Source organism: Aquarana catesbeiana, linkage group LG03 (assembly GCF_042186555.1).
Source record: "Aquarana catesbeiana isolate 2022-GZ linkage group LG03, ASM4218655v1, whole genome shotgun sequence".
NCBI classification, from domain to species: Eukaryota; Metazoa; Chordata; class Amphibia; order Anura; family Ranidae; genus Aquarana; species Aquarana catesbeiana.
Window position 1 is genome coordinate 728,029,993 of NC_133326.1, and position 27,042 is coordinate 728,057,034.

A 27,042-nucleotide genomic window follows, 5' to 3' on the forward strand; every position below is an offset into this window, starting at 1 on the left:
AGTCGACCTCGAGAATAGATCCCGCCAAAATAATTTTAGGATCCTGGGTCTCCCGGAATCTGTAAAAGAGGTTCACCCGGCGGTCCATTCTCTCCTCAGAAAACTTGTCCCAGATATTCCGGATCACAAGCTGGAGTTGGACAGAGCACACAGAGCACTACAGCCTGTGAGGAAAGATGGCCTCCCCAGAGATATCATTGTATAGCCCCACTACTACTTAGTTAAGGAGGAGGTGATGTGAGCGGCATGGTCATCCGACAAGCTTACTATAAGGGAACATCAAATACAGATATTTGCTGACTTGTCCCCCTTTTCGGTCCAGAAACGATGATCGCTGAAACCTTTACTATTGATACTAATACAAAAATAAATTACATAGAGATGGGCCTTCCCTCTTCTCCTTAACTGTTCCTACCAGAATAAACCCTATGGATTCTAATCCTTCGCTGAAGGTGAGCGCCTGCTGACCCACCTGGGCCTTATTTCTCAGGAGATGCCACCTCAGACCACCAGCAGAGGATCCTCATCAACCAAGTGACCATCCCCTCCTAGCCCTCTAACATCTGTATGGCAGAAACAACAGCCCAAGAGGTCCAAGGAATCTCGGCCTCCATAGTGGCCCGATCGAAGACATCAGAGGTTCCACTTCACCCAGCTCCCACAGGAACTGCCTCTTTGAATCCTGATGGATTCCACCTGAGTCTACGAACATGTTTACACTGGACCCCCATTTGGGGGCTCAGTTTACCCTCTTACAAATTTTGTAGCAATTGTATTGTTATGTAGCCCTGTTGGCCGCCTATTGGTTAAAACTTTATTCGTACTCAGTCATATTCTCCCAGGTCTCTGCCACAGAGACCGCAGATTATGGGTAAGCTGCTTTGTGTAGGATTATCTTTTACCTTCCATCGAGTACACCCCTTCAACCTACCGACTAGGTGGGGGGGTGTTGGAGGGGTCCCTGGGATCCCCAAGATACAAGGTTCCCAGGAGGCCTCCCGGGGCTCCCTGGGAGGGGGTTTCGCAGTTACGTTTTTCTCCCCTCTCCTTTTACCAACGTTTACAATTATTGCTCTAGAGGTTCTGAGCTCTTTTTGGGGCTGGATCATGGCAAATTACTTCTTTTTATGGCGGGCGGACTAGAACGGCTGCGCTGTGCCTCACACTGTTTCCGAGAGGATGGTTAAAGTCTTTTGGAAACAATCTGAATTTTCCAGGGCGGTGGAGTCACTCCCCTCCCTGGACCTAGGGGACGAAGTGGATAGCCCCTTCTCCTCGTGTTTTACACAATCAAATGTACATTACAAGATTTACTTATCCTGCTCTTTGTCTTCTACTCTTTCTCCCCCTTACTCTCTCACCCTATCTCTCTCCCCTCATCCAGGTCGCACCAGAACCATAGCCATCCAGGGGAGGTCCCAGCAACGACTCACAGGCTCGAGACACCAAAAACCTTTCGAACATACTACCAGTTCAGACAGCTCATCCATGAGGGGTAAGCTAATGTCTTAATTACAGTGTTCACACCTCTCTGATCCATGACTGCGGTCGCTATCATTCCATGTAAACTGCTGATTCTTTCTCACAATACCCAGGGCCTAAACTCCCCAATCCAACAAAGGAAATTATTACACCAATATCATAGTCTAAAAGCAGACATCATCTTTATACAGGAGACACATTTCTCTTCCTCATTCAACCCCACATTCATTCACCAAAATTTCCCACACTATTACCTGGCTAATGCCGAGAACAAAACTAAAGGGGTAGCGATAGGCTTCTCCAAAAAGGTTAAATACTCAATGTCTGAAGTAGGGATGAGCTTCGTGTTCGAATCAAACGCATGTTCGACTTGAACATCGCCTGTTCGGTCGTTCGCCGGATTACGAACGATATGGGCTGTTCGCGCCAAATTCCAGTGGCGCGTCACGGCCCATAATTCACTGCGGCATCACAGTGCATTGCTGGCTGATGATTGGCCAAGCATGCACTATGACCTGCAAACTTTTCCAATCACAGCGCCGTCTGTACAGAGAGCCGCAATTATGGGGGTTTAGTACACGCCCCACACTATATAAGGCCGCCTTTACAGCGACCCTGTGTAGTGTGTTCCAGCGTTGAGAGAGAGATAGATAGACAGAGAGACAGTGTCATTTGATTTAATTTAGATAGAGTAGGCAGGCGAGTCAGTTAGCTGCATTTACAGTGTTTTGTGTATATAAATATACATTCTAGGTGTTGTATATATATATATATATATATATATATATATATATATATGCTAGACCCATTCCTGTTATTCTCTTTCTACTACTGACAGGCAGGCAGATGTTTTTACAGTATTTACAGCTACCTGAAGAAAATTGCTGGTGTTCTTCTGATCCTATTAGTCCTATTAGCTACAGTATTTACAGTTAGTGTAGTGCGTCCTCTGCACAGTGTGCACCTAAAGCTACCTGAAGAAAATTAGTGGTGTTCTTCTGATCCTATTAGTACAGTACCGCAGGCAGCTGCAGTATTTACAAGTTAGTGTAGTGCGTTCTCTGCACAGTGTGCACCTAAAGCTACCTGAAGAAAATTAGTGGTGTTCTTCTGATCCTATTAATACCACAGGCAGGCAGCTACAGTATTTACACTTAGTGTAGTGCGTCCTCTGCACAGTGTGCACCTAAAGCTACCTGAAGACAATTGCTGGGGTTCTGCTCCTATTAATACCACAGGCAGGCAGCTACAGTATTTACAGTTAGTGTACTGTGTCCTCTGCACAGTGTGCACCTAAAGCTACCTGAATAAAATTGGTGGTGTTCTTCTGATCCTATTAATACCACAGGCAGGCAGCTACAGTATTTACAGTTAGTGTACTGTGTCCTCTGCACAGTGTGCACCTAAAGCTACCTGGAGACAATTGCTGTTGTCCTGCTCTTATTAATACCACAGGCAGGCAGCTACAGTATTTACAGTTAGTGTACTGTGTCCTCTGCACAGTGTGCACCTAAAGCTACCTGAAGAAAATTAGTGGTGTTCTTCTGATCCTATTAGTACAGTACCGCAGGCAGCTGCAGTATTTACAAGTTAGTTTAGTGCGTCCTCTGCACAGTGTGCACCTAAAACTACCTAAACAAAATTAGTGGTGTTCTTCTGATCCTATTAGTACAGTACCGCAGGCAGCTGCAGTATTTACAAGTTAGTGGTGTTCTTCTGATCCTATTAATACCACAGGCAGGCAGCTACAGTATTTACAGTTAGTGTAGTGCGTCCTCTGCATAGCGTGCACCTATAGCTACCTGAAGACAATTGCTGTTGTTCTGCACCTATTAATACAACAGGCAGGCAGTTGATTCTGCTAGCTGCAGTATCAGTATATATATATACATCCCAGCTTTGTACAGCTACATCTCACTGCAGGCCATTAGTATGTCTGGAAGGCCAACAAGGAGAGGCAGTCACAGGCCAATAAAAGAGGGCAAGCAGGCTCTGTGACTAGAGGCAACAGTGCTGGTCATGGAGACGGTGCATCCTCATCAGCACGTGGCCTTGGGACAGGCTTGTCCATTTTTTCGGCAGCCGGCCGTGTTGAGCTGCAACATGCAGAAGACTTGGTAGAGTGGATGACCAAGCCGTCCTCATCCTCCTCATCCTCTCTCACCCAGGCTCAGGGTACTTTGTCTGGCAAAGCAGCTGCCAGTGCGACCTCTTCCCTCGGCTCAATGGCATCAGTGACTCCTTCCCTAGCCCCACCACGTGCTCCTGAGGAGTCCTCCGAACTGTTTGATGACAGTGTTGGGTACATGCTCCAGGAGGATGCCCAGTGTTTTGAAGGCTCCGATGATGGTACCCAGCTAGAGAAGGCAGTAACGTGAGCCCAGAGAGAGGGGTGCCCAAGTAGGACAGCAATCTGGCAGTCATGTTCCCCCAGCTGCAGCATACTGCCAGGTTTGCTCCAGTCATGAGGAGGGAGGGGATGATGAGGTCAACGACTCCACGTGGGTGCCTGATAGGAGAGAGGAGGAGGAGAAGGAGGCACATCACCAACAAAGCAGGATGCCCTCCAGGGGCCAGCTTAAGGGCAGCTGAGTGGACCCTTCACAATCATCGCTATTTGAATCTGTGTTTTGATGATCTTCTAGGATGTGAGTCTATTTTTGACATTTTTTAATAAACCAGTGTTTACGTTATTACGCTATGTGAGAAAATTCATTTGTGGCCTTCTATTGGAATACTATTTTCTATGCTGTGCGGTTAACTGGGGAAGTTGAATTGCCATCTTGGTTCGGAAGTCATTGCGGATACCTGAGAAGATGCACCATTCTGACCAGTTGGTCTCTAAGCCTTTTTGACTTGGATGACGTAAGTCCTCTCAAGTAAACAACATCTGGTAAGCCTCTCGATGTCTTGGGTGACTGTTCCTGTCTTCGGTGACGGCTTCTGAACTACCATCAGCTTTCCTGTCCACTTTGTTATCTCTACTTGCTTATTTGATCCAGTTGATCCCTCAGCTTTTTTTGACTTGATAGACACAAGTCGTGCCTGGGCATTTGCCCTTGGCAAGCCCCCTAAACCTATAAATTTGGTGGACTTTTGTTATATGAGTTCTGATTGGTGTCAACCCCATTTGAACTTTTTTGGACTTTATTGTTTTTTGTTTTATTTTGTTCACATTATTTATATACCATTTACATATTATACACAGTGTATTATATTTAGCTCATATTGATACTACACAGTGTTTTTTCACTTTTTTTCATTTTGTTTATAGTCTGTATAACAGTATTTGTACTACATATAGCGCTTCATAGTTTTTCATATTTTTTGATAACACTTAATTGTTTGGTATATACTGGAGTTGTGTTGAAAACACTATTCACTCAATTTTTTAAGTTTATAGCGCTACACTTTTTTGCATATCTTTATAACACTTGGGTCTATAGGTGTGTTGGCTGCTATTTACTTTCTTCTTTATGCAGCGCTGTATTACCTATTTTTATGCTATTTTAAGGGCAGCACACCGACTGCATCACACCGCAGAGCTCCGCATGTGCAGGGCGCTGCTGTCTCTGCGCGTTATTCCAAAAGTTCTTTGGTGTGGGCCTTTTTTGAGACTAGTGCATCAGATCCCACCACTGCTATTTGCAACATATGTCTCAAGCGTATCTCTCGTGGCCAAAACATCTCCTGCTTGGGCACCACATGCTTGACCAGACATGCAGTTCGTTGGCAAACGTACCTAAAAGACCCACACCAAAGAACAAAGCCTTGCTCCTCATCAGCTGGGATCTCCAACCCCACTATACCTTCAGTCCTCTCTGAGACCTGCACTGAGAGGAATGAAGGTGTAGAATTAGGTGTGTCACAGCCAAGTACTTGGGGGGCAATCTACTATCGGTACACCAACGTCAGATTATACCAGGCAAATTTCCCTGCCCCAGCTGCTGCACTGCCGAAAGAAGTTTGCTCCCAGCCATCCACATGCCCAGCGGTTGAATGCTAGCTTGGCTAAATTGCTAGCACTTCAACTGCTGCCTTTTCAGTTGGTAGACTCTGCCCCCTTCTATGAGTTTGTGGAATGTGCGGTTCCTCAGTGGCAGGTTCCCAAACGCCACTTTTTCTCACGGAAGGCGATTCCGGCTCTCTACCGGCATGTGGAAGGCAATGTCTTGGCCTCGCTGGACAGGGTGGTCAGCGGTAAGGTGCATATTACCGCTGACTCATGGTCCAGCAGGCATGGACAGGTACATTACCTATCTTTCACCGCGCACTGGGTGACTCTTCTGGCAGCTGGGAAGGATGCAGGACAGGGTGCAGTAGTGTTGGAGGTTGTTCTGCCACCACGCCTTCAAAATACTACTAGTGGTGATTCTGCCACACCTCTCTCCTCCACCCCCTCCTCTTCTTCTTCCTCCATGGCCGCTTCCTGTGCTGATTTGACTTCGGAACCAGCGGTGCTCCGTAGGTGTTCAAGGGGCTACGCAAGCACGCAGGCAAAAAGATGCCATGCGGTGCTTGAGCTGGTGTGCTTGGGGGACAGGAGCCACACTGGAGCAGAGATTCTGTCAGCTCTGCAGGGGCAGGCTCAGAGGTGGTTGATGCCACGCCAGCTTAAGGCAGGTATGGTGGTATGCGACAATGGCACCAACCTCCTCTCTGCCCTCCGACAGGGACAAATGACCCATGTGCCCTGTTTGGCTCACGTCCTTAACTTGGTAGAGCAGCGGTTCTTGGGCAGGTACCCGGGCTTACAGGATGTCCTGAGGCAGGCCAGGAAAGTCTGTGTGCATTTCCGCCGGTCATATAATGCCAGTGCTCGGCTGGCTGACCTCCAAAAGGAATTTAACCTGCCCAAGAACCGCCTAATCTGTGATATGCTCACCAGGTGGAACTCAACGTTGGCCATGCTGCAGCGGCTGCACATGCAGCAGAGGGCCATCAATGAGTACCTGTGCGACTATGGCACCAGGACAGGGTCAGGGGAGCTTGTTTTTTTTTCCCCACGCCAGTGGGGCATGATCAGGGATGCATGCACTGTCCTGTCACTATTTGAGGAGGCCACGAGGATGGTGAGCAGTGACAGTGCATGCATCAGTGACACTGTCCCCCTTGTACACCTGTTGGAGCACATGCTGCGTGGAATAATGGACAGGGCACTTGAGGCAGAACAGAGACAGGAAGAGGAGGACTTCCTTAGCTGTCAAGGACCCTTTATCCAGACAGTGTTCCTGTGCGCCCGCCGATCACACAGGAAGAGGAGGAGGAGGATTATGTCAGCATGGAGGTGGAGCCTGGCACTCAGCATCAGCAGCAGTCTTTAAGGGATCATTTGCAGTCCCAAGACACCCATGGGAAAAAACTTTTTTTGCATTGATACATGTCCCCTGGGGCAGGAACCGGGTCCCCAAACCCTTTTTAGGACAATATCATGCAAATTAGCCTTTAAAATTAGCACTTTTGATTTCAAACGTTCGAGTCCCATAGACTTCAATGGGGTTCTAATGTTCGTGCGAACTTTCGGTCCGTTCGCAGGTTCTGGTGCGAACTGAACTGGGGGGTGTTTGGCTCATCCCTACTCTGTACATAGCTCATCCCAGAACCCTGCACTCTGTACATAGCTCATCCCAGAACCCTGCACTCTGTATATAGCTCATCCCAGAACCCTGCACTCTGTATATAGCTCATCCCAGAACCCTGTATATAGCTCTCAGAACCCTGGACTCTGTATATAGCTCATCCCAGAACCCTGCACCCTGTATATAGCTCATCTCAGAACCCTGCAGTCTGTACATAGCTCATCCCAGAACCCTGCTGTCTGTACACAGCTCAACTCAGAACCCTGCACTCTGTACACAGGTCATCCCAGAACCCTGCACTCTGTATACAGCTCATGCCAGAACCCCGCACTCTGTATATAGCTCATCCTACAACCCTGCACTCTGTACGTAATGCACTCCAAACACTGCATTATTTTATACTTTTTTCAATGAATGTGCTGGGGTTTGTATTTATCCATGAGACTCTTGCTTGTGGAACAATAATAAAAGCATATTTTATAGGTACAAGGAAGCCCAAGTTTTGTTTAATCATGCCCATTAAGTTCCTCCCACTGTCAACATTTTGACCACGCCCACATTTGCCGCAGCGCCCTATGCAAGGGTAACTTCCTCCCTCAAGTGTCCCTCATTCTGAAGTACAAAAGTTTGGAGGTATATGTATTGGCAGGGGGCAGGCCTCCCATATAAGCTGAGGTCACATGCCACCGGGAGGAGTTGTCAGCTGGGAGAAGTGGAGAATGGAGTACTAGGCAGCAGCAGGAGGCCATCCCCATCTGGGGGGGGGGTGCGCCGATCGCGGAGGAGCCGGGAGAGCTGGGAGGAAGCTTCATTCTTACACGGTCATGGATGAAGTCTTCATCTTTACATGGTCATGGATGAAGAGTCCTCGAACAGAGGGGCTGGAGAAGCTTTCGGAACGCATGTCCAGTTAGAGTTCTCCATCATGGACTCGGGGCAGGAAAAGGTTGGTGAGTGGATCACAGTGGATTTCTGGATGAAGCATGCCAGGGGAGCTGGGTGAGAGGCCAGAGGAGAGACTGTGGTGAGTGTGTCAAGTCGCTGCGGGCGCAGGATTTGCAGGCCGGACTAGCTGGGAACAGTAGTCCACCAACCAGAATGTGCTACTAAATTACTAGGCCGCCGGGTAGAGGTACTGCAGACCTCTGGCCTAGTAACGGCATCTGATTACAGCCAGCAAGCTGGGATTATTCAGAGTGATCCCCTTTATCATAATGAAGATGATGGGACGGGATCTAATAGTTTTACAGTGGAAGTTTTGTACAAGAGTAGAGAAGTCCTGGGAGCAACAGTCTGCAGGAGTTAATGCAGAGGATGAGGAGCAATAGTCTGCATGGTGTTATGCAGGGGAAGAGACTGTCAATGTTAGAAGTACATCAGATCTTCAAGGCTAAAAAAACCTATTTACCAATGTTCATTAACCACTTGCCGACAGCCTAATGCAGATATACTGTGGCAGAATGACACGGGCAGGCAAAGTTAAGTATGTGATACGTGACTTGCCCCCCCCCCCCGGTGCACGAGGCGGTCGGCTTCGTTCCAGGAGCGATCCGTGTAGAGGGGGAGGCCATTGATTCATGGCCACCCCCTGGCGATCGCTCCCGGCGAATGAGAATCTTCCTCTGCTGCTGTAATGTAAACAGCGGCAGAGGAAGTGATGTCATCTCTCCTGTTGGTCTTTTCGTTCCGGTGTCTTGCCGAGAAAGTTCCCTCGGCGGATAAGGACCCCCCCTGTACTGCGCAGGCGCAGCGCCTGCGCAGTACGAACTACTATCAGCCGCCGGAGATAGCCACAGCTCAAAATCTTCAATCAGCTGTACACGGCGCCTGCGCCCTAGGTCCAGGTTCCTTCCCCACCATCCAAGTGGACCTAGAGGGGGAATAAAAAAGAGCCGAGCGAAGCGAGGCCGTACCCGAAGCGTGGCAAGTGAAGTGAGCACGCAAGGGGCCCTCTTACAGGCGCCGTGTACAGCTGATTTTCACTTATTCACCTTCGGCTATTTCCGCCGGATCCTACTGCGCAGGCGCAGCGCCTGCGCAGTACAGGGGGGACCTTATCCGCCGGGGGAACTTTCTCAGCAAGACACCGGCACCGAGGAGAGAAGACATCAAATAAGTGCACCAACACTACACATTACAGTAGAACATGCAGGCACACTGATCACCCCCTGATCACCCCCCCCGATCACCCCCCTGCACCCCCTGTCACAGTGACACCAATAGCAGTTTTTTTTTTTTTTTACTGATTACTGCATTGGTGTCATTTGTGACAGTTGTAAGTGGTAGGGCAGTTAGTGGTAGGCCCCTTTAGGTCTAGGGTACCCCCCTAATCCCCCCCTAATAAAGGTTTAACCCCTTGATCACCCCCCGTCGCCAGTGTCACTAAGCGATAATTTTTCTGATCGCTGTATTAGTGTCACAGGTGACGCTAGTTAGGGAGATAAGTATTTAGGTTCGCCGTCAGTGTTTTATAGCGTCAGGGACCCCCATATATTACCTAATAAAGGTTTAAACCCCCTGATTGCCCCTAGGTAACCCTTTAACCACTGATCACCATATAACCGTTACGGGTGATGCTGGTTAGTTAATTTGTTTTTTATAGTGTCAGGGCACCCGCCGTTTATTACCTAATAAAGGTTTAATCCCCTGATCGCCCGGCGGGTGATATAAGTTGGGTTTTAGGGTCAGATAAGGTCTGCATCGCCCCAGGCAGCGTCAGATTAGCGCCAGTACCGCTAACACCCACGCACGCAGCATACACCTCCCTTAGTGGTATAGTATCTGAACGGATCAATATCTGATCCGATCAGATCTATACTAGCCTCCCCAGCAGTTTAGGGTTCCCAAAAACGCAGTGTTAGCGGGATCAGCCCAGATACCTGCTAGCACCTGCGTTTTGCCCCTCGGCCCAGCCCTGACCAGCCCACCCAAGTGCAGTATCGATCGATCACTGTCACTTACAAAACACTAAACACATAACTGCAGCGTTCGCAGAGTCAGGCCTGATCCCTACGATCGCTAACAGTTTTTTGGTAGTGTTTTGAATCAGTCGCTGACAGTCAGGAGCTTTTTTCCCTGTGAGTCTCACTACTGTACCACTAAATTTAGAGCCCAAAATGGCAAATCGAAGGTACACTTGTGAAGAGGCCTACACGTTTCTGAGCATGACAGATAGTGAAGAGGAAGTCACTCATCTGTCAGATTCAGGCTCAGAATATGATCCTGTAGAGGACAGCGGCTCTATGACAGATAGCTCTGGCGACGGAGTTGCGGTCCCTGCTAGGGTTAGGCGTACCAGACCCCGAACTTCTTCTGTCCTTGAAGTGCAAGAACCGCAGGGCTCTGGTATGGAGCAGAGAAGTACTAGTGCCGCTATTCCTTCTGGTGAACTGGCAAGCACCAGCGGCCTAGTACACCCTGGATGTACATCCAGCACTGCAGTATCACGTGGTGACGTGGTGAGTCCCATAAATGCAGTTCAAGCTGGTGAGGTGGCAAGCACTAGTAGTGTCCCGCTGCCACCAAGAAGAAGACGAACACAGGCCCGTCATGCCCATAGTGCCCTTCCTGCTGCATTCGCCAATCCGAATTGGGTACCCACCACTTCTGCAGCACCCGTACTTCCCCCATTCACTGGCCAACTCGGCATTCAGGTGGAAACAGTTGATTTTACGCCACTGGATTTTTATTCGCTGTTTTTCACTGAAGATCTCTATAGATCTATTGTGGACCAAAGCAATTTATACGCTGGTCAACACATTGCCACTATTCCCCAGTCCTCCCTTGCCAGAGATTGGAGACCAATTACGGTTTCCGAATTTAAGATCTTTCTGGGCCTATCCCTCCTCATGGGCATAACTAAAAAGAGTGAGTTGCGGTCATATTGGTCCACTGACCCAATTCACCATACACCCGTGTTCTCTGCCTCCATGGCCAGGGCACGATATGAGCAGATTTTGCGGTTCATGCACTTCAATGACAATGAACTCTGTTGTCCCCGTGGAGACCCTGCATACGATCAGCTCTACAAAATTCGGCCCCTCGTAAACCACTTCAACCAGTGTTTTGCAGACTTGTTTACTCCCCATCAAGTTGTCTGCGTTGATGAGTCCCTGATTACATTTTCTGGCCACTTGTCATTCAAACAGTACCTTCCCAGCAAGCGTGCCAGATACGGGGTCAAGATGTATAAGCTCTGTGACAGGGCCACAGGCTATACATATAGTTTTATGGTTTACGAGGGCAAAGATGGTCACGTAGAGCCGACAAACTGCCCTGACTACATAGGAAGCGCTGGCAAGATAGTGTGGGACTTGGTGCAACCCTTATTCTGAGAGAGGTACTACTTGTACGTGGACAATTAGTACACGAGCGTGCCACTTTTTAGTCACTTGTTTGATCAGAAGATTGGAGCATGTGGCACCTTATGACCTAATCGTCGGGGCTTTCCCCAGCGGCTTGTAGATTCCTGTCTTAGGCTGGGGGAGAGAGCCTGCTTGCAGTGTAATAACTTGCTCGCTATGAAGTGGAGGGACAATAAGAATGTTTTCGTTCTTACCTCCCTTCATGCAGACACGACGGTCCAAATTACTACGGCGACTGGTGTTGTGGAGAAACCCCTCTGTGTCCACGAATATAAACAAAATAGAAGAGATCATCAGAGTGTTTCCAGACGGTGCTCCACCTCACCATCCCCAACCAAATGCAGTAAGCCGGCTGCATGAGAGGCATTTTCTTTATGTCCTCCCGAGTACCGCTACCCAACGAACCCCCCAAAAAAGATGTTGTGTCTGCAGCAAGCGCGGATATAGGCATGGCACCCAAGACAATAGGCGTGACAATCCTGGTCTTTGCATTGCATGCAGCTAATTAGCCTCTAGACTGCTTTTACAAGCAGTGGGAGGGAATGTCCCCCCCTCCCACCGTCTTCCATGTTTTTCTCTGGCTCTCCTGTCCCAACAGGGAACCTGAGAATCCATCCAGTGATTTGGCCAGCTGACCATAGGGCTGATCAGAGACCAGAATGGCTCCAATCATCTCTATGGCCTAAGAAACCGGAAGCTACGAGCATTTCATGACTTAGATTTCACCGGATGTAAACAACGCCACTGAGAAAGCATTTTATCACACCGATCTTGGTGTGGTCAGATGCTTTGAGGGCAGAGGAGAGATCTAGGGTCTAATAGACCCCATTTTTTTTTTTTTTAAAGTACCTGTCACTACCTATTGCTATCATAGGGAATATTTACATTCCCTGACATAACAATAAAAATGATTAAAAAAAAATGAAAGGAACAGTTTAAAAAAAAGATGAAAAAGCAAAAAAAATAATAAAGAAAAAAACAAAAAAAAAGCACCCCTGTCCCCCCCACTCCTGCGCAAAGGTGAACGCAAGCGTCGGTCTGGCGTCAAATGTAAACAGCAATTGCACCATGCATATGAGGTATCACCACGAAGGGCAGATCGAGGGCAGTCATTTTAACAGTAGACCTTCTCTGTAAATCTAAAGTGGTAACCTGTAAAGGCTTTTAAAAATGTATGTAGTTTGTCGCCACTGCACGTTTGTGCGCAATTTTAAAGCATGTCGTGTTTGGTATCCATGTACTCGTCATAAGATCACCTTTTTCATTTCATCAAACATTTGGGCAATATAGTTTGAGCAATATATCATTTAGTGACAACTTTGTGCAAAAAAAAGTTTGTCATTTTCCCGCAACTTGTGGCAAAATATAAAATATTCCATGGACTCAACATGCCTCTCAGCAAATAGCTTGGGGTGTCTACTTTCCAAAATGGGGTCATGGGGGGGGGGGGGGGGGGGTTGTGCCATCTTGGCATTTTATGGCCTTCAAAACTGTGATAAGTAGTGAGGAGTGAAATCAAGAAATCCTTAGAAATCCTGAAGGCGGTGATTGGTTTTTGGGGTCCCGTACACGGCTAGGCTCCCAAAAAGTCTCACACATGTGATATTCCCGTACTCAGGAGAAGCAGCAGAATGTATTTTGCAGTGCCCATGGCCTGTGTGAGCAATATATCATTTAGTGACAACTTTTTGTAAATTTTTTTTTTTTTTTGTCATTATTCAATCACTTGGGACAAAATACATAAATATTCAATGGGCTCAACATGCCTCTCAGCAATTTCCTTGGGGTGTCTACTTTCCAAAATGGGGTCATTTGTGGGGGGTTTGTACTGCCCTGACATTTTAGCACCTCAAGAAATGACATAGGCAGTCATAAATTAAAGGCTGTGTAAATTCCAGAAAATGTACCCTAGTTTGTAGGCGCTATAACTTTTGCGCAAACCAATAAATATACGCTTATTGACATTTTTTTTTTACTAAAGACATGTTAAGTATGATGGCAAAGCAACATGTTCTGTGGGCATCACATATCCTCCTTACCCCAACCAAGTTATATCCCCCAATAAGCAAAAACAAAACAACTCAAATTACTGTTCATTGTCTCTGAAGTGATAGATGGAGGTCTGGCAGCAGGGTGATATGGTGGATGTAAGTTACTAGTAGCAACCAAGCGCTACACCAATTTAGAGTAAGTCAGTTTCATTATCTAAAAACTGTAGGTAATTATTTTTTAATTTGGTGCATTAATAGTGCCGCTTTGCAGAGGCGTAACTAGAAACTTCAGAGCCCCGGTGCAAGAAATAATGAAGCCCCCCCCCCGAAAAAGCATGATTTTGATACTTTTTTGAGGGTGGCTGCATAAGTGGCAGCGGTGGTGGTGTTGAGGGGGGGCGGCAGCGGCGGCGTTGAGGGGGGTAGCAATGGTAGTGTTGGGGGGGTGGCAGCGGTGGTGTTGAGGGGGGTTGACAGCATTGGCGGTGACGAGGGGGCTGGCAGAGGTGGTGTTGAGGGGGGTGGCAGTGATAGTGTTGAGGGGTGTGGCAACTGTGGTGTTGAGGGGGCTGGCAGAGGTGGTGTTGAGGGGGTTGGCAGAGGTGGTGTTGAAGGGGGGTGGCAGTGATAGTGTTGAGGGGTGTGGCAGTGGTGGTGTTGAGGGGTGTGGCAGAGGTGGTGTTGAGGGGGGTGGCAGTGATAGTGTTGAGGGGTGTGGCAGTGATAGTGTTAAGGGGTGTGGCAGTGGTGGTGTTGAGGGGTGTGGCAGAGGTGGTGTTGAGGGGGGTGACAGTGATAGTGTTGAGGGGTGTGGTGGTGTTGAGGGGTGTGGCAGAGGTGGTGTTGAGGGGGGAGGCAGTGATAGTGTTGAGGGGTGTGGCAGTGGTGGTGTTGAGGGGGGTGGCAAAAGTGGTGTTGAGGGGTGTGGCAGTGGTGGTGTTGAGGGGGGTGGCAGAAGTGGTGTTGAGGGGTGTGGCAGTGATAGTGTTGAGGGGGGTGGCAGTGGTGGTGTTGAGGGGGGTGGCAGTGATAGTGTTGAGGGGTGTGGCAGTGGTGGTGTTGAGGGGGGGTGGCAGAGGTGGTGTTGAGGGGGGATGGCAGCATTGGCGGTGATGAGGGGGGTGGCAGAGGTGGTATTGAGGGGGTTGGCAGTGATAGTGTTGAGGGGTGTGGCAGTGGTGGTGTTGAGGGGTGATGGCAGCATTGGCGGTGATGAGGGGGGTGGCAGAGGTGGTATTGAGGGGGGTGGCAGTGATAGTGTTGAGGCGTGTGGCAGTGGTAGTGTTGAGGGGGGATGGCAGCATTGGCGGTGATGAGGGGGGTGGCAGAGGTGGTATTAAGGGGGGTGGCAGTGATAGTGTTGAGGGGTGTGGCAGTGGTAGTGTTGAAGGGGGATGGCAGCATTGGCGGTGATGAGGGGGTGGCAGAGGTAGTATTGAGGGGGGTGGCAGTGATAGTGTTGAGGGGTGTGGCAGAGGTGGTGTTGAGGGGGGTGGCAGTGATAGTGTTAAGGGGTGTGGCAGTGGTAGTGTTGAGGGGGGATGGCAGTATTAGCGGTGATGAGGGGGCTGGCAGAGGTGGTTTTGAGGGGGGTGGCAGTGATAGTGTTGAGGGGTGTGCCAATGGTGGTGTTGAGGGGGGATGGCAGCATTGGCAGTGATGAGGGGGGTGGCAGTGATAGTGTTGAGGGGTGTGGCAGCTGTGGTGTTGAGGGGGGTGGCAGTGGTAGTGTTGAGGGGGGTGGCAGCGGTGATATTAAGGGGGGTGGCAGCGGCAGTGTTGGGGGGGTGACAGCGACAGTGGTGGGGGGATGGGATCAGTAAGAGGCAGAGGTGGTGGAAGTTGGGATCAATTGCACTGGCAATTTGTCACTTAGTTCAAGCAATCGATTCCTCCTCAGAATTCTGTCACTCGGTGCCTCCAGCTTAGGGATGCCCTTGCCTCAAAGGGACTCCTGGCAATCGCAGAGGAGAGAGCTCCTCTCCTCTGTGATTGCCAGGGGGCGGGGCGGTTCACAGTCTCAGCTCTGCCTTCTCTCCTCTCAACGCTATCAGCGGACAAAAGCCTCCCCCCGCGGCAGGCCAAACTGACGGACGGTCAGGGGGCCCGCGGGCCCTCGCACTGATGGATGGGCGGGAGAGGGGCCCGTGGGCCCGACTGAAGCGGCGGAATTGCAGGGCCCAGTCGCAAGTGCGACTGCTGAGACCCTGATAATTCTGTCACACTCACTGCCACTTAGTGCCACTTTTACAATGGAGAACCACCTGAATCTAACACAAATGTCAGTAAAATTACCGAAATGGGTGGTAAAGATTTTTGAATTTGGTTCAGGTTATTTTAAAGGGCATAGCACCTAAAAAAACTGTTCCTTTTTCTTTACTGCATTCCTCCCTCCCTCCTCCAAATGTGGCGGATATACACTATATTGCCAAAAGTATTGGGACGCCTACCTTTGTTCAATGACCCTCCGGTGCTCACCGAACCTCCCCCCGCAGGGTTATAAAGGTCCCACATATGAAAGATTGTAGGGACAAGTCAAGCAATCCACTACACATTCCAAAGAAGAGTTATATAAAGATGACATGGAAAAGGATTTGCCATTCCCAATAAAGACCTTCTATGAGTGATGAATTTGTATGTCAGACACTGAAGAACATTTATCAACTTCCCAAACATGTCACCCCGACTGATATGAGGTGTAATACCTGTAGTAATTTTGCTGGAAGCTACATATAATGTTGGGTGCCCTATGGTAGGAGAATTTGGGTTTTGGTGGGAGGGTAGGTCCCAAATGTGGATCCTGACAGAAGATTGACCAATGTTTGGATAGAATTTTTTTCCATATTACAGAATTTGTTATGATATTGGATTGAAATCTTGTGTTGGTATACTCGTCTTTACTGATAACCTTTTTTTTTACTGCTGGAACCAGGTATGTTAGATATGACTTTTCACCCACTTCAGGGGAGTAAACCTTTCCGAGAAACGTAGTCCTTAATTCTCAGCTTTGTATTATAGTCTTCCTGCAAAACTGGATCTTTGACTTAGAAAGATGACAGCTGGTAGAATGCAGCTATGATTTCTCGCCGTGGGCTTAAAATGACCTTTTGAGATGATGGTACGCCCTTTGGAAGCTTCATTCTAGTATACAAACCTATTACTAAGTGTCCAATACTCATTTATGTATTCAGCTTTTGTAGTAAACCACCTATGGTGTCAAAAAACTATAGTAAAAAATACAGCAGTCTTTCTGAACTTCTGGTGGTCAGCACTCCCATAGAATAATGGCAGCTCCTCAGTCCTCACACCAGGCCAAACAGCAGAATGGGGGAACACAGCTCTCAGTACTCAGTATTTTCCCACCTCTGGGTCCTGTAGCAGCACACACTAGATGGGTTGGAAAGCTGGTCTCCCTGTAGCAGTTCAGTTCATACAGACAGGTGTGAGCCTGGAGCCCTATGCCTGGGTTCAGTGACATTTCTCTCCAGCAGCAGCCAGCTAACCAGGGATCCAATTCTGCTACTTACCTCAGTCTACAGCACGCTCCACATCCTGTGCATACAGCCTCTATATCCCCATGTGTGTCTCTCTCCACCCTGCCCCCCCAGTTCTTTTCCTCCTCTTCGGTCTGCCACCTCTCTCTAGGCACCGTGGAAAATGTAGTTCCTGCTTCTCCTTCCACAGGGTTGTGTCACAGTGTGGAGACGACATCTCCCATCAGCCCCATTTCCTCCCAGAAGCAATTCAGTCCACATCCTGTTCCTCTGTGATACCGGATGGTGGGCAGAGCTCAACCAGAGTATACACACAGCCCAGCAGTAGTAGCAACAGTGATAATATCCCCGCTACACCAGATTACAGCAAATGTATGATTACAGTCATCACTAGTAGGGATGAGCCGAACACCCCCCGGTTCGGTTCGCACCAGAACCTGCGAAAGTAACGAAAATTCGCACGAACGTTAGAACCCCATTGACGTCTATGGGACTCGAACGTTCGAAATCAAAAGTGCTAATTTTAAAGGCTAATTTGCATGGTATTGTCCTAAAAAGGGTTTGGGGACCCGGGTCCTGCCCCAGGGGACATGTATCAATGCAAAAAAAAAAGTTTTAAAAACAGCCGTTTTTTTCGGGAGCAGTGATTTTAATGATGCTTAAAGTAAAAAAAAAGTGAAATATTCCTTTAAATATCGTACCTGGGGGGTGTCTATAGTATGCCTGTAAAGTGGCGCGTATTTCCCGTGCTTAGAACAGTCCCTGCACCAAATGTCATTTTTAAAGGAATAAAAGTCATTTAAAACTGCTTGCGGCTTTAATGTAATGTCGGGTCCTGGCAATATGAATGAAAATCAGTGAGACAAATGGCATGGGTACCCCCCAGTCCATTACCAGGCCTTTTGGGTCTTGTATGGATATTAAGGGGAACCCCGCACCCAAATTAAAAAAAGGAAAGGTGTGGGGCCACCAGGCCCTATATACTCTGAACAGCAGTATACAGGCGGTGCAAACAAGACAGGGACTGTAGTTTTGTTGTTAAGTAGAATCTGTCTGTAATTTTGAACTGGTAAATTTTTAACGTGTTTAGCTCCAGCCAAAAAATCTATTTTAAGCTTTTTGGAAAACATAGGGAAGGGTTATCACCCCTGTGACATTTTGTTTTGCTGTCTGTGCTCCTCTTCAGAAGATTTCACCTCACTTTCTGTCCCAATGACAAATGTTTTTTGAAAATTTGGGGTTTTTAGTGAAACAAGGATTGGTGATAAAGCATCAGTGAAAAGGAGAAATGTTTTTCCCATATTAACTCTTACAGGAGAGAATTTCCCTTCCTAGGGGTAGATTTCATCTCACTTCCTGTTGTCTCCTTCCGTTTGCAAGTAGGAGTCGTTTGTAAGTTGGATGTTTGAAAGTAGGGGCCTGCCCTATATACTCTGCAGAAATTTGGGACTTAGGTGTTGGTGTTGCCACAACACTGTAAGCCCTCACAGGGCCCTGCTGTGAAATATTAGATCAAGAATTGTAATTACATGCACCTGTTGAACAGGGGCAGAAAAATTGGGCCTTTGGTGGTGGTGGTGCTGGCGCCATAACACTGCAAGTCCTCACAGTTAGTCTTGGTGGGCGCTGGAACGGGCCCTGCTGTGAAACATTAGATCAAGAATTGTAATTACATGTCCCTGTTGAACAGGGGCAGAAAAATTGGGCCTTAGGCACTGGTGCTGGTGCCACAACACTGCAACCCCTCACAGATACTCTAGTTGGAGCGCAGGAACGAGCCCTGCTGCAAAGTATTGAATCAAAATTTGTAATTACATGCCCCTGTTAAACAAGGGCTGAACAATTGGGCCTTAGGCACTGGTGCTGGTGCCACAACACTGCAACCCCTCACAGATACTCTAGTTGGAGCTAAGGAACGAGCCCTGCTGCAAAGTATTGCATCAAAAATTGTAATTACACGCCCCTGTTAAACAGGGTCTGAAAAATTGAGCCTTAGTCACTGGTGGCGGGCGGCGCCCAGAACCAAAAATGTTCTTACAAGCTATCAGCATGATCATTGAGGAGGAAGAGGATAATCACTCAGCATAACAGGATAGTCACTCAGCATCAGGACAGGCAGTCTTGAAGGGACCTGACATTTCAAAAAAAATTATTTGGTTACATCAGCATCAGGTGCTTGGTAGCTGGTGGTGATCCAAGACTGATTCATTTTTATGAAGGCCAGTCGATCGGCCGAGTCGGTGGACAGATGCACCCTATGATCGGTTACCATGCCTCCAGCAGCACTGAATGTGCGTTCCGAAAGAACGCTGGATGCAGGACAGGCCAGTAGCTCAATTGCATACTGTGTAAGCTCTGGCCAGTGATCCATCCTCAAGACCCAGTAACCCAGAGGATTTTCGGTGGGAAAAGTGTCCAAGTCAGATCTTGCCCCTAGGTATTCCTGCACCATGTAAAACAGACGCTGGCGATGGTTGCTGGAACCAATCATACCTTGGGGCTGCGGACTAAAAAATTGTCTGAACGCATCGGTCAAATGGCCACCTTCTCCACCGCTCCTTCTTTGACTGACCGAAGCTTCAGCAACACATTGTCCAGGAACAGGAGTTTGTAACCTCCCAGTCTCTGGGAATGCGTTGCACAGACCTTTCTGCAAGGCCTCCCAAAGATGTTTCATCCTCTGCTCCTTCTGCGGCGGCAAGATAAGGTCCGCAACCTTACCCTTGTAACGTGGATCAAGCAGGGTTGCCAGCCAGTATTGATCCCTCTCCTTGATACCACGAATACAAGGATCCTTCCGCAGGCTTTGCAGGATCAGGGACGCCATGCAGCGTAGGTTTGCTGAGGCATTCGGTCCGAAGTCCTCTGGGTCACTAAGGACGACATGATCCGCAGCCACCTCCTCCCAGCCACGCACAACTCCATGGGTTTTTCGAGACTGCAAATGATCCCTTAAAGATTGCTGCTGATGCTGAGTGCCAGGCTCCACCTCCATGCTGACACAATCCTCCTCCTCCTTCTCCTCCTCCTCCTCCTCGTCCTCTTCCTGTGTGATCGGCAGGCATGCAGAAACACTGTCTGGATAAAGGGGGCCTTGAGAGCTAAGGAAGTCCTCCTTTTCCTGCCTCTGTTCTGCCTCAAGTGCCCTGTCCATTATTCCATGCAGAGTGTGCTCCAACAGGTGGACAAGGGGGACAGTGTCACTGATGCATGCACTGTCTCTGCTCACCATCCTCGTGGCCTCCTCAAATGGTGACAGGACAGTGCATGCATCCCTGATCATGGCCCACTGGTGTGTGGAAAAAAAACAAGCTCCCCTGACCCTGTCCTGGTGCCTTAGTCGCACAGGTACTCATTGATGGCCCTCTGCTGTGTGTGCAGCCGCTGCAGCATGGCCAACGTTGAGTTCTACCTGGTGGGCTTGTGACAGATTAGGCGGTTCTTAAGGCAGGTTAAGTTCCTTTTGGAGGTAGTGGCAGGTAGTGTCGTGGTTGGGATTTGAACCAGTGACCCTTCTTACTGCTAGGCAAAAGTTCTACCCACTACACCACTGTGCCGCCCACCACATGGCATCTTTTGGCCTGCGTACTTGCGTAGCCCCTTGAACACCTACGGAGTACCGCTGGTTCCGAGGACAAAGCACAGGAAGAGGCCATGGAGGAAGAAGAAGAGGAGGGGGTGGAGGAGAGAGGTGTGTCAGAATCACCAGTACTGGCATCTTGGAGGTGTGGTGGCGGAACAACCTCCAACACTACTGCACCTAGTCCTGCATCCTTCCCAGCTGCCAGCAGAGACACCCAATGCGCCGTGAAACTTAGGTAACGTCCCTGTCCATGCCTGCTGGACAATGAGTCAGCGGTAATATGCACCTTACCACTGACCGCCCTGTCCAGCGAGGCCAAGACATTGCCTTCCACATGTCGGTAGAGAGCCAGAATCGCCTTCCGTGAGAAAAAGTGGCGTTTTGGAACCTGCCACTGAGGAACCGCACATTCCACAAACTCAAGGAAGGGGGCAGAGTCTACCAACTGAAAAGGTAGCAGTTGAAGTGCTAGCAATTTAGCCAAGCTAGCATTCAACCACTGGGCATGTGGATGGCTGGGAGCAAACTTCTTTCTGCGGTGCAGCAGCTGGGGCAGGGAAATTTGCCTGGTACAATCTGACGTCGGTGTACCGATAGCAGATTGCATGCAAGTACTTGGCTGTGACACACCTAATTCCACACCTTCATTCCTCTCAGTGCAGGTCTCGGAAAGGACTGAACATATAGTGGGGTTGGAGATCCCAGCTGATGAAGAGCAAGGAGAGGTCCTCTTTGTTCTTTGGTGTGGGTCTTTTTAGGTACGCTTGCCATCGAACTGCATGGCAGGTCAACATATGCCTGGTCAAGCATGTGGTGCCCAAGCGGGAGATGTTTTAGCCACGCGAGATACGCTTGAGACATATGTTGCAAATAGCAGCGGTGCAATCTGATGCACTCGTCTAAAAAAAGGCCCACACCAAAGAACTTTTGGAATAACGTGCAGAGACAGCAGCGCCCTGCACATGCGGAGCTCTGCGGTGTGATGCAGTCAGTGTGCTGCCCTTAGGCTGGCCCCTGGAGGGCATCCTGCCTCGTTGGTGATGTGCCTCCTCCTCCTCTCTCCTATCAGGCACCCACGTGGAGTCAGTGGCCACATCATCCCCTCCCTCCTCATCACTGGAGCAAACCTGGCAGTATGCTGCAGCAGGGGGAACATGACTGCCAGATTGCTGTCCTTCTTGGGCACCCCCTCTGTCCGGGCTCACGTTACTGCCTTCATCTAGCTGAATACCATCATCAGAGCCTTCAAAACGTTGGGCATCCTCTTGGAGTATGTACCCAACACTGTGGTCAAACAGTTCGAGGGACCCCTCAGGAGGACATGGTGAGGTTGGGGAAGGAGTCACTGATGCCATTGAGCCGAGGGAAGAGGCCGCGTTGGCAGCTGCTTTGCCAGACAAAGTACACTGAGCCTGGGTGAGAGAGGATGAGGAGGATGAGGACAGCTTGGTCATCCACTCGACCAAGTCTGCCGCATGTTGCGTCTCAACACAGCCAGCTGCCGAAAAAAAGACCAAGCATGTGCCACGGCCACGTGCTGATGAGGATGCACCATGTCCACGACCAGCACTGTTGCCTCTAGACACAGAGCCTGCTTGCCCTCTTTTATTGGCTTGTGACTGTCTGCCTCTCTTTGTTGGCCTTCCAGACATACTATTGGCCTGCAGTGAGCTGCACAAAACTGGGATGTATAAATATATATATATATATATATATATATATATATATATATATATACTGATTATACTGCAGCTAGCAGAATCAACTGCCTGCCTGTAGTATTATTAGTATGATAACACCTGCACCTGGCTGCAGGTAGCTATACTGTAGGTGCAACTGTGCGGGGTACACAGTACAGTAACTTTAAATACTTCAAAGTGCCTACACAAGCACCTGGCTGCAGGTAGCTATACTGTAGGTACAACTGTGCAGGGTACACAGTACAGTAACTGGAAATACGTCAAGAGCCTACACAAACACCTGGCTGCAAGTAGCTATGCTGTAGGTGCAACTGTGCAGGGTACACAGTACAGTAACTGGAAATACGTCAAGAGCCTACACAAGCACCTGGCTGCAGGTAGCTATACTGTAGGTGAGATTGTGCGGGGTACACAGTACAGTAACTGGAAATACGTCAAGAGGCTACACAAGCACCTAGCTGCAGGTAGCTATACTGTAGATGCAACTGTGCGGGGTACACAGTACAGTAACTGGAAATATGTCAAGAGCCTACACAAGCACCTGGCTGCAGGTAGCTATACTGTAGGTGAGACTGTGCAGGGTACAAAGTACAGTAACTGGAAATACGTCAAGAGCCTACACAAGCACCTGGCTGCAGGTAGCTATACTGTAGGAGCAACTATGCAGGGTATATCAGTACAGTAACTGGAAATACTGTAAAAACACCTGCCTGCCTGTCAGTATATTAGGAAGAGAAGAACAGGATCTACCTAAACTGAATACAGTGTATATATATATATATATATATATATATATATATATATATAAACATCTGGGATGCATAAATATACACAATACACTGTAACTGCAGCTAACTGACTCGACCTGCCTACTCTATCTAACTTAAATCAAATGACACTGTCTTTCTCCCTATATATCTGTCTCAACTCCGGAACACATTACACAGGGCCGGCGTGCAAGCGGCCTTATATAGTGTGGGGCATGTACTAAACCCCCCGAGCCATAATTGCCCAAAGCCTCCTTGGCTTTGGCCAATTACGGCTCTCTGTACACACAGCGCTGTGATTGGCCAAGCATGCGGGTCATAGTGCGTGCTTGGCCAATCATCAGCCAGCAATGCACTGCGATGCCACAGTGAATTATGGGCCATGATGCACCACTCGAATTTGGCGCGAATGGCCCATATTGTTCGTAATTCGGCGAACGACCGAACACACGATGTTCGAGTCGAATATGAAGCTCATCCCTAATCATTAGGCTACAACCAGTAGCAGATTACAGCCAGTGTCAGACTACAGCCCATGCCAAATTACAGCCAACACTTGGTGACAACCAGCACCAGAATAAATCCAGGACTTGGTTACAACCAGTACCAGATTAAAGCCAACACTTGGTTACAACCAGCACTAGATTAAAGCCAGCCCTTGGTTACAACCAGCACTTGGTTACAACCAGCACCAAATTAAAGCTAGCCCTTGGTTACAACCAGCACCAGATTCAATCCAGCACTTGGTTACAACCAGCACCATATTAAAGCCAACACTTGGTTATATCCAGCACCAGATTAAAGCCAGCCCTTGATTACAACCAGCACTAGATTAAAACCAACACTTGGTTACAACCAGTACCAGATTAAAGCAAGCACTTGGTTACAACCAGCACCAGATTAAAGCCAGCCCTTGGTTACAGCCAGCGACAGATTAAGCCAGCCCTTGGTTACAGCCAGCGACAGATTAAAGCCAGCCCTTGGTTACAACCAGCACCAGATTAAAGCCTGCCCTTGGTTACAACCAGCACCAAATTAAAGCCAGCACTTTGTTACAACCAGCACCAAATTAAAGCCAGCCCTTGGTTACAACCAGCACCAGATTAAATCCAGCACTTGGTTACAACCAGCACCAGATTAAAGCCAGCACTTGGTTACATCCAGCACCAGATTAAAGCAAGCACTTGGTTACAACCAACACCAGATTAAATCCAGCACTTGGTTACAACCAGCACCAGATTAAAGCCAGCACTTGGTTACAACCAGCACCAGATTAAAGCCAGCACTTGGTTACAACCAGCACCAGATTAAAGCCAGCACTTGGTTACATCCAGCACCAGATTAAAGCCAGGACTTGGTTACAACCAGTACAAGATTAAAGCAAGCACTTGGTTACAACCAGCACCAGATTAAATGCAGCCCTTGGTTACATCCAGCACCAGATTAAAGCCAGCACTTGGTTACAACCAGTACCAGATTAAAGCAAGCACTTGGTTACAACCAGCACCAGATTAAATGCAGCCCTTGGTTACATCCAGCACCAGATTAAAGCCAGCACTTGGTTACAACCAGTACCAGATTAAATCCAGCACTTGGTTACAACCAGCACCAGATTAAATCCAGCACTTGGTTACAACCAGCACCAGAATAAAGCCAGCACTTGGTTACAACCAGCACCAGATTAAAGCCAGCACTTGGTTACATCCAGCACCAGATTAAAGCCAGCACTTGGTTACATCCAGCACCAGATTAAAGCCAGCACTTGGTTACAACCAGTACCAGATTAAAGCAAGCACTTGGTTACAACCAGCACCAGATTAAATCCAGCACTTGGTTACAACCAGCACCAGATTAAAGCCAGCACTTGGTTACAACCAGCACCAGATTAAAGCCAGCACTTGGTAACAACCAACACCAGATTAAAGCCAACACTTGGCTACAACCAGCACTAGATTAAAGCCAGTGCCTGATCACAGTTAGGGGCAGATTTACTAAAACTGGAGCACTCAGAATCTGGTGCAGCTGTGCATGGGAGCCAATCAGCTTCTAACTTCAGCTTGTTCAATTAAGCTTTGACAATAAAACATGGAAGCTGATTGGTTTCTGTGCAGAGCTGCACCAGATTTTGCTCTCTCCAACTTTAGTAAATCTCCCCCTTATGCAGCTCACACACGGGCAGCCTTTTCGACCGGACTGGTCCGACGGTCTATCTGACGGACTTTCGGCAGACTTCCGACAGACTTTCCCAACGAATGGACTTGCCTACACACGATCACACCAAAGTCAGACGGATTTGTACGTGATAACGTACGACCGGACTAAAATAAGGAAGTTGATAGCCAGTAGCCAATAGCTGCCCTAGCGTCGGTTTTTGTCCGGCGGACTAGCATACAGACGAGTGGACTTTTCGACCGGACTCGAGTCCGTCGGAAAGATTTGAAACATGTTCCAAATCTAAAGTCTGTCAGATTTTCTACCGAAAAAGTTCGCTGCAGGTCCGATAAAGCCCACAGTCGGACTAGTCAGGTCGAAAAGTCTGCTGGTGTGTAAGCGGCCTTAGTGTCAGTGTTTCTTATTCAAATTAGAATGGGAAACACACTTAATTCCCTTATATGACCGGATCCCAATATTCCTTTACTCCAAGAAAAAATTCTAATGTCGCGTACACACGATCGGAATTTCCGACAACCAAACCGTGAATTTGGCTGAAACTTGTCTTGCATACACACGGTTGCACAAATATTTTTGGAAATTCCGATCGGCAAGAGCGCGCTGATATACAACATGTACGACGGGACTAAAAAAAAAGGAGTTCAATAGCCAGTGCGCCACCCTTTGGGCTCCTTCTGCTAATCTCGTGTTTATCTCATGTTAGTAGAAGTTTTGTGAGGGACGATTCGCGCTTTTTAGCCTGCTGTTTTTCAGATTGTTACTGCTCTTCAGTTTGTGTTTGTGAGTTTGTACCTGGTTTTCAGTGCGTGTAGTCAGTTCGTATCTGTTTTTCAGTGCGCGCTTTTATAGTTCGTATCTGTTTTTCAGTGCGTTTTTGTCCGCTCGTTTCTGATTTTAAGGTCGCTCTTCTCAGACCTTTCTGATTTTCAGTGCATTCTGTTAGTTCGTTCTGACCAGCCGACCATTTTCTAGCCATGTTGAGGGTACATACTCATTGTAGAGTTCGTGCTATGCGGGAGCTTGGTGTTGGGGTTCTTACTTTGATCCAGGCCCAGTCCATGAACAGGGCAAGGAGGAGTTCATGGACGAAGAGTTGGTTACTCCAGCGTGACCAATTCTCACACATGCATTTGCTGCGGGAGATCCATGAGAATAATCCTGATGATTTCAGGAATTATCTCCGGATGACCGACCCCGTTTTTCACCGTTTGTTGGCTTTGCTGTCCCCTTATATTATGAAGCAGGACACCTGCATGCGGCAAGCCATCACTCCCGAGCAGAGGCTAGTCGTCACCTTGCGGTACTTGGTGACAGGGAGAAGTCTCCAGGACATTAAGTTCTCGACAGGCTCTGGGGATCATTATTCCAGAGACCTGTTCTGCCATTATTCAAGTCCTGCAGAAGGACTATATTAGGTAATTTTTCTCCTTTAACATCACATTCTATGTATTTAATGTTTGCTAATGTATTGTTTTTCTTTCATCATTTCAATAATTACCATGATTGTAATATGCTGTGAATGTCCTCTTTGTCCTCATGCATGCTGGAAGTTTTTAAAGTTCCTTTTTTGTCCTTCATGCATATTTGCCTTCACTAACCTCCCCAGCATGCTATCCTGTGCCCATACACACCTAGCCTAGTCACTTAACAATGTATTTTGTCTGCTCCATTGTAGTGCTTTACCCTAAACACCCCCTAAAAATGTGTACACATGTGATTTTTGTCCTTAAATTCAGGCAGAGTGCCAGAGGCTTTTTTTTTTGGGAACCCTCCCTCCCCCCAACCGCCAAGTCAACCGATACCAATCCTCTATCTGCTGACTTTGCCAAACCCGTACACACTATAGCTACCTCTTTTGTGGTCATATTTATGGATGAATTCACCAAAGCATGTAGTGCAAGGGCCTGCCT